Below are 9,529 nucleotides of genomic sequence, written 5' to 3'. Positions count from 1 at the left end.
CGTGTCTACTACAACAACCGAACATGCATTTTCAGCCATGAAGATTGTGAAGACAAGGCTTCACAATAGAATGAACGATGATTTTCTTTTAACTTACTTGGTGGCATACATCGAAAAAGAAATAGCTCGAGAATTTTCTATAACACCCCGAACCCGTGTCCGTCGCCGAATTGGGATTACGAGGCATTATCGATCAAAACACAACTCAGAACAGTCTTTAATTATAAATTATGCACAAATTAGACTAACTCAATCACAAATTTTTTTTTAAAGAAAATCAAATAGTAATTAGCAGCCCAATCATATAAATCACATTTACACATGTAGATTACTTAATCAATTAAAACTAATCACGCTTTACAAGCCCATAGTTCAAACCTATTCACTATTATATCCATACCATTCAAATATTCAATATATATATTCAAGCTTATATCATTACATCATATTCACTAAGCTTATGTCAAATCATCCATTGTATATATTTATTTAAGTAGCAAACTTCTAGCCAGGCCATTATAAAAAAACTATGCACATATGCATACTAAGTAAGGACAATCCATATCTTTAACTAATTTTCAAGCATATCATTTTATAAGATATATACATGCATAATATTCTAAAACAAAGCCAATTCTAAATTCAAATACCAAATCATGGCTAACTCAATTCATTAATAGTTTATAAAAAAAGTAATTTATATGTTTTGCATGTGAGTAATTTAAGACGAAACATAGGTAACCTACCCTGTTTTGGACAATTTTGATTTGTACAAAAATTAAAAAGCATATGAGCATTAATTCTGACAACATTAATATGCTCAAAAACGGATAGCAATTATCCAACATTCAGACAACATTTAATTAACATTTGGACAACATTTAATCAACAATTAGACAACATTCAATCAACATTTGGACAACATTCAATCAACAATTGGATAGCATTAAATCAACATTTGAACAGCATTTAATCAACAATTGGACAACATTCAATCAATATTTGGACAGCATTTAATCAACAATTTTTACTTCAATTAAGCCAAATTATATAATCAATCATCACACAAATATGCTACAAATCATATCTCCAAAATGAGCTATTTCATGGCCGATTATACATTATCGTAGCATCATTAACAAAACACAACCAAAATAAATCATTCACAAATATGAACTAATCATACCATATATATATCTTTGCATCATACCAAATTCATATACTAAGTATTCCACACAAATATTCCATGTTCCAGAATTTCTTAAACATTACCATATTAGCATTAAACCAAGCCATTTTCGCATAGCTAAATATCTACAATTTTCAAGACCAACCAAAACAAATACTAGCCTATACATGCCATATGTTCAAAATTTCGAGCTTTCAAAATACCGAGATAGAGGTCGATAGTGTGATGGACTTCCTTGAAGATCCCCGAGCTCGTAACTAGCTTCCAAAAATCTATAAAAGAAATAAATGAACAAACACATAGTAAGCTTAAATAGCTTAGTAAGTTGTAAGTATATAATTTTCAAAGAACTCATAAAAATTACACTAGTAGGCCGAGATCAACTAATCATGTACACATACATATATAATCATATTTATACGATTAATTCATCTTTCATATTATACATATTACTTACCTTTACTTCTAATTTCGTATAACTTAAACGTACCTGAATTACTTAATTCAAACTCACATTCAGGTTTACCATATGATTTCCTGTTATACCTTGCGGATTCAAAGAAAAGATACCCGATCTACTTAAAAAGCTCGTACAATGCCAACATCTTAGACGTGGTCTTTCATGTAATCAAACAACGATGCCACTGTCTCAGACAGTATCTTACATGTAATCATATATAACGCCAATGTACCAGACATGGTCTTACACATAAATCTCAAATCGAGGCCAACGTCCCAGACGTGGTCTTACACGATGTCACATTTCAATATTTCTGTAGTTCGTATGACTTTCAGATGTCGTAAATCAACCAATTAAAACTCATAATTAATCATCATTTGTCAAATACAATTCAGCATAATAGGGTACACATACACATTTGGATTCGGCTATACATAAATAAATACAGTAAATTTAACTTCAATAATTTACTTACTAACGTACCTCGGAAGAAGACAAGTGGATGGAATCGACTACTCGACCACTTTCGACTTCCCCCGTTCTAATTTCGTTTTCTTTTGTTCTTGATCTAAATAAATTCAAATTTAGCTATTTAATAACACATTTCATTCAAATTTATTTCAAAAACACATAAATGGGAAATTTTCATTTTAACCCCTAACATTTCACATTTTTTTCAATTTAGTCCCTATTTCAAAACAACTCAAAATATTCAAAATTTCAACCCACTCTAGTTAGGCCGAATCTATCCAAGGTCCCTAGTCACCCATTTCTATCATTATTTCACATGTTGACCCCTCAATTTACAAAATTCACAATTAAATCCTTAGTACACATTTTTACTAAAAATCACTTAATTAAACATAATAATCTAACATCAAAAATTTATTTTTCATCATCAAACAACAGTTTCATCACATTATCAACAATGACACTTCTCAAAATCATCATCAATTCCAAAAATTAAAACATGGGCTAGGTAATATACAAATCAACGATCTAAAAAACATAAAAATTATCAAAAACTGAACAAGAAACATACCTAATTTTGAGCTCCAAAGTGCGGAATACCTAAAAGCTCAAAAGCTTATTTTCTTTCTCAACATTCGGCCAAAAATAAAGAACATGCATGGCCATTTTCATGTTTTCTTTTATTTAATACATATTAATACAACAATTACCAATTTAGCCTTAGTCATATAACGTTAAAACTCCACTAACTAATGTCCTTACTTGTCCATGCATTAATTCAATGGTCCAATTGCATCATAAGGACCTCATACTTAAAAAGTCATGTCAATTCGGCACTTTAACAAATGGCACATAACTTTTGCATTTTCTACAAATGGCACAAACGATAAAATTAATTCATGAAATTTTCATACATATAAATTAACATGCTGTAGACATCAAAAATAATATAAAATTTTTTTGACTCGGATTTGCGGTCCCGAAACCACTGTTCCGATTAAACTAAAACCGAGCTGTTACATTTTCAACAAATTTTATCATTGATGAGTTCGATCTTATGAAAAAGCGGATGGTGCAAAGTTTTCTTAATTTCATTTTTGAAATTATAATAATATTTATGAAATTTTCAATACAGTATTAGTTATTATTTTTTGCATATTGGAAAGAAGTATTTAATTTTATATAGTATTGTTTTTTTCTTTTTAAATTTTTTTGCAGTTAAATCATTTATATATTTTTTTAAAAATTAAATTAATTTATTTGATAAAAAATATCTAAAAAATTAACACTTTTTATATTGGAAAAAAGTGTTTTGAATTTAAAATTTTCACACCCCTTAAAATAAAATCCTAAATCCATCCCTTTCTTTTCCATTGCTGTCCTTCCATCATGTTGACTCCCGAATCATGGTCTCTTTCAATCATAGTCTATTCCTGTTTTCTCCGTTTGTTTTGCGAATGGGTTGACGTACTTCAACTTTGTTGATGAGACTTCAAGAGTTGGGCTGCGTTGCCCTCTATTTGCTTATTGTTTTGGGGTGAGCTTTTTCGTATACGTTGTTGGACCTTTATCCTACTTTTGTTTTATCGTCAAAAAGAAAGAAAGAAAATTGATTGCAAAAGCCCAAAGCATTTTATCTATTTAACTATAGCGTAAACTATAAAAATAGTCACTTTTATTTGTCCCAGATTACATTTTAGTCACTTATATTTAAAATGTTATGTTTTAGTTACTTATGTTATTGTTTTATTACGAAGTGGTCACTCTATCGTTAAACTCTGTTACCTCCCTAACGGCAGTCCAAATGAATTTTAAATGCCAACTTGGATGACTAGTAGCTTTGATGAAAATAGGCTTTTAATTAAATAAATTTAATTTGGACTGCCACATAGGACATCCAAGTTGGCATTTAAAACCCAGTTAGACTGCCACGTAGGACTGCCGTTAGGGAGGTAACAGAGTTTAACGGTAGAGTGACCACTTCATGATAAAACGATAGCGCAAGTGACTAAAACGTAACATTTCAAACATAACTGACCAAAATGTAATCTGAGGCAAACAAAAGTGATTATTTTTACAGTTTACCCTATATCTATATACCTTTCTTTTTCTTGTACCAAAAAATATATACTTTCTTTTTCTTTTTCCTTTTTGCATTACATAGAAAAGGTTAAATTTCAAATTTAGTCCCTATGCTACAATTAAATTTAAGATTATATAATAGTGGTCAAATTTCAATTTCAATCCCTTTAATACACTTGAATCTAAAATTCGATATTTGTACTTCAACTTTTGACATAATTTGATACCTCAATTTTTACAATACCATTGATTAACCTACATACTTTATTTTGATCAAAATGTTGATGTAAAATTCAAGTCAATTGCAATACCATTTTTTTTGTTATATAGTTATTAAGTGAATTGTTTTTATATCAAAATGTCACATCAATAAATTTGATAAAAAATGAATAATTTTGTATTAACAATTAGATTTGAACTTTTAAATTCGAAAAATAAAGGAATAATTTGTAAAATTTAAACTACAAGTATATTTTAATATTCAAATATTTACTTGATTGAAAAAATAAATATTAATTTAAGACGAAACATGGTAATTTTTAATAAATTGAATTTACGTAAATGAGTGTGAAAATTTATAATTCACAGAATCTAAAAAATATCAGATTCGGTGTCGCGGTTATATGAGTAGAAGTAGAACCCCACCTACGCTAAAAGCCAATGGCCAACCGACAATCCAACACACAAAACGAAAGGCAGTGGGCCGAGAAGCACCCGTGACTCCTCTTCCCCACAATTCTCTCATTCACGGGTCCAAAATTCGTGATGCCAAATCCCATACTCATCACTTTTATAACTCCCCCCTAATAATTTCTGCAAACACAATCGCCATTGTTTACTGCTAGTAAAGACCCTAAGCCTAACCTAACCTCGCAAAATCATTAGGTAGCAATGGGTACAGTTACAGTGAAGTTGGTTGTTGTGATGATGATAACGGTGGGTTTAATGGTGGAAGGGTCAAGAGCAATAAGCTTGTGTGACATGAACGATGAGGGTCTGGAAGCCTGCAAGCCATCAGTGACCCAGCCGGATCCTGTCGACCCAACACCTCAATGCTGCGAGGCTCTTAAAGGAGCTAACCTCACATGCTTGTGTTCTTATAAGAATTCAATGTTGCTGCCTTCTCTTGGGATCGATCCAACACTCGCCATGGGTTTACCAGCAAAGTGCAGTCTCGATATGCCTTCTGATTGTTGATTAAGGTAAATTAACCTTGTCTCTATCCCCTTTCTTTTTTACTAACATCGCATGTATATAATTAATTCAAAAGAAACATGTAATGTACATGATGTGTCAGGTATTTTCGGAGGAAAATGAACCATGAAGCGGCTTCCCTTTCACAAGTTGTTTTTATTTATTTGTATGTGGAAAACTAAGTTTGCAAATCATCTAAATATGTGTGCATTAATTACTATTTGGTTATCTAAATTTGCATGAAAAAGTGACTGGAATTGGCCTTCTAAATGTTTTTGGTTGTAAAAAAAACCAAACCAAATCCAAATAATTTGTATTGATTTGAATCTCTTGTTAGTTTACCTTTACAATCATATTGCTTAAAACATGAAAATTTAGTCCCTAAAAATTAATCAACACAATTTTATCATACTCAAAATTGAGTAAATAAAGATAGTTAGATACAACTTTAATTATTTACATTCTTAAATAAGAAGGAAAAAACAACTACTCTGTTAATAATAAAGATTTGTTGGTCTACTATTAATTGAATTTTTTTTAAAAATTTGGATAAAAAACAACAAACATTCATCGTCGTATGTAGTAAAAGACAAGCTCCATCAATATAACAAAAGCTTCAACCTCAACATCAAATAAACTTTACGACACGTTCACAATTGGTTTTATCACAACTTAAGTATGACACATTTGGTGTCGTTGCAAGCACTTAATACGATAAAAAATAATGCATTATATTTTCTTGGAGCTTGGAGAATGGTTGAAATTTTTTATTAAGATTTTTGTTTGGGGGGGGGAGGAAGAGATCCTAAAATTAAAATTACAAAGCGAACTTGGATTGATGCCCTTTCTTGCCAGGGCATCATCGCAACTATTTTTCTCCCTGAAGATATCTGGAAGGTCTCCAATAAAGTCTTGCAATCATTCAGAAGTAAATTTGATCGACTGATAACATAAGTAACATCTACAATTAGATTTGCAAGGTTCAAACCACCCCTTGAAGCCCAGAACTCGGCAACAGTAATGTTTGAAGAATAACGGATAAATATGTGACAACCAGCCACCCATGCTGAACCAGGATTTCCAATCGAAGAACCATCACAGTTAAGCTTGAACCACCCTATATCTTCTTTCGAAGAATAGAGACTGTACTGCTTAACAAAAACTTGAGCATTCCAAGCCAGCCAAAGATTTCTCAAAAGATAGATGAAAGCCAAGTAGTAGGGAATTTTTGGCCTTAATCCACTCGTGAAAAGGGAGATTGAAGGTGGATAGTAACTGAGATGGAATTCCCAATCTTGACAGTCGAGAAATACATGGTCAAGTGCATTTGTGCCCGTTAGCTAAAAGGGCATTGGTCTTGCAAGTCTAGGCCACATTTACTGGGAAGGATGAGGTGAGAATCTCCTATAAGAAAGAGGAGATTTTGGGGATAAATGGAATTTTGCAATGAAGCTTCTTTTATATCGAGTGCTAAGAGATAAGAAGACTCCAAGAAAAACATTCCAATAGAAGCTAAGTTCCAATCAAGAATATCCTTGTCTCCTTCAAAAACAGGCGTTAGTATACCATTAAACTATTTTCTTTTAAACATTTCACATAAACTATTACCCTTATAATAATATTTGTTAATAGCTTTAGAAAACATTATTTTAGTTATTTTAATTAAATTATAATAATATTTTTATTTGTTAAAGAATGATATTTTAATTATTTTCAAATTAATTATTAAATTAGTGCTGATTAATTGGTCACATTAATTCAATCATAAGTTTTATTATGAAAAAAATCAATCAAAATAAAATAACTTTTATTAATTTGTGTGGCATGCCACATGTAAATTTTTAAGGGATTATCCCTTAATCGGTCTTTTTAATTTTCACTAATGTATTTTTTAATCTTTAAACCTTTAATATTTATGAATTTTTAATATATATATTTTTAGTGAATTACAATAATAGGGTAAAATTTATACAACAAACGCGACTAGCACGACTCAAACCTAGACCACACCTAGGGCGGCGAACACCCTTAACCATTAGTGTAACAGCCCGATTTTGGGTCTAGTCGGAATAGTAGTTTTTGGACCACAAATCCGACGAGGAAAAATGTAATGACCTGAATTTTCAGAGGTGTCGGAACAGTGATTCGAGATCACTAAATTCGACAAATGAGTAGAAAATATTATGAATTTATTGAGTATAAGTTAAATGTGAAGTTCGGAAAATTTTTGAAATAGTGAATAGTGTACTAGAAATAAATATTAAAATAATTAGAATAAAAAACGAGGTATCGAGACCTCAGAGATTTTAAACCGAGCCATAAATATTTTTATAAGTATTAAAGTTTCGTTAAGAAATTTTAAAGTTTCGATAATTAATTGAACAAAAAGGACTAAATTGTAATAAATGCAAGATTATGAGAAATGATTAAATAGCTTAAATGATAAAAGGAAGTGAGCTTAAAAGGGAAATAGACCCAAGGTCTATTTGGGCTGGACGGCAAAGGTACAAAATCAGCAAGAAAATAAGGAGAATTAAGGGTAAAATTGGAATATTACAAAATTTACTTAATAAAGCTAGGATTGAAGTGGAATTATCTAGATTTCTCTTTATTTTTCTGCATTCTCATCAGCTAAAACACCATAGAAGGGTTTCCTTAAGCTGGTTCTTCATATTTTTACTGCAAGTAAGTTCAATTCTTGATTATTTCTTGAATTTTTTGTGTTTTTGTGACTTTTACAACTAGGACCACTTGTTGTATTCATTAGTTTTTGATTCTATGAAAGAAGTTGAAAGTTGCTATGAATACATGCTGGAAGTATATGATGATTTAGCATGGAATTAGAGCTTTAAATTGTTCATATGCTGATTTTATTGAAAGAATTGAATAGAAAGTCAATGTTTGGGACCTAATAGTAAAAGAGTTTGAAGTTAGGGTTATATGTGGAAATTCTGAATTTCAATAGTTGTGAAATAACTTATAATGTCTAGGTAAAGTACTAATTGATAAAAATTAGCTTAATTGAGGAGTTAATTGAGCAATGACTGAATTGTATGAACTGTGAAATTTGGGGCAAAATGGAAATCAACATTTTGCACTAAAACAGTTTTGGACAGCAGCAGTGGTTTAACTTTGAAAAATCACCAAAAATTGTGGGAATTTATTTAGAGGGTGAATAAAATATGAAATTTAATCTTGTTGAGTCTAGTTTCTCATAGAAGAAACAGTGTAAGTAATGAAATTGTAAATTATGAGATATAATAATTTTTGTGAGACAATGTCAGAATGATTTCGGGTTCCCCTGTTCTGACTTTGGAAAATCATCAAAAATTGAATAAAAATAATTGTGAGTTAAAATTTATATGCTTAGAATCCTTAATGAATCTATTTTCAAATGAAACAAATGGAAACATCATCTGAATTCTGTACAATTAGATAATTCATTTTTAGTGAAGAGTGGTCGGAACTGTCAGATAGCGAAACAGGAGAAACTTTAAAGAATAAACTGTACTATTTGGCTGAACCAAAATTATGAAAATTTTATGGTAAGAATATATTTGAGTCTAGTTTCAGGGAAAATTAACGGATCTTAATTTGGATCTCTGTAGCTCCGGATAAAAATAATTTAGTGACTCTGACTTGGATAAATAGCTTTGAATATACATGTGAGTGAATAGTGAAATTATAGTTAATGTTGTTTAAGTGTGTTATACACATGAAGGATGTGGAATGGAGAGGAGGAGGAAAATTGGGAAATATATGAATGATTTGTGTATAATTGGTCATATGCTTGATTATAATTGATAAACGATGAAATAGAAATGATGCTTATATTTGTGCATTATTGGTCATGGTTTAAGCTCATCATGTGTGAAAATAAAGTTTCATAGTATGTGTGTATGGTATATTCGGTATATGACTTGGCATGAAATAATGTCATGAATGGTTTATGAATTAACACATGTTGGTAAGTGTGATACATGAATAAATGTTGTGCTCATCCATGCTTATAATGCTTATGCTATATGTGTATTTGGCTAACATATTTGGTGTACATGCTTAGGCTTTGGCCAAGTAGTGGCTAGATTATGCCACGTTAAATTTATAAGTTATGCATTGAAATGGTAAGTGCC

General features: G+C 30.7%; 1 long non-coding RNA gene across 1 annotated transcript; it reads right to left on the bottom strand.

The window, feature by feature from the left end:
- Positions 1-1,253: 1,253 nt before the first annotated feature.
- On the bottom strand, positions 1,254-2,764 carry LOC105801667 (uncharacterized). The gene is made up of 3 exons (XR_001136032.2): positions 2,692-2,764; positions 2,133-2,217; positions 1,254-1,461 (listed from the first exon to the last, which is right to left on the bottom strand). It is a non-coding gene; the product is annotated as an uncharacterized LOC105801667 (long non-coding RNA).
- Positions 2,765-9,529: the final 6,765 nt, after the last annotated feature.

The sequence above is a fragment of the Gossypium raimondii genome, chromosome 11 (genome assembly GCF_025698545.1).
Source record: "Gossypium raimondii isolate GPD5lz chromosome 11, ASM2569854v1, whole genome shotgun sequence".
In the NCBI taxonomy this organism is placed as follows: domain Eukaryota; kingdom Viridiplantae; phylum Streptophyta; class Magnoliopsida; order Malvales; family Malvaceae; genus Gossypium; species Gossypium raimondii.
Note: the sequence above shows the minus strand (reverse complement) of the source record. Positions and strands in the feature narration are given on the sequence as shown.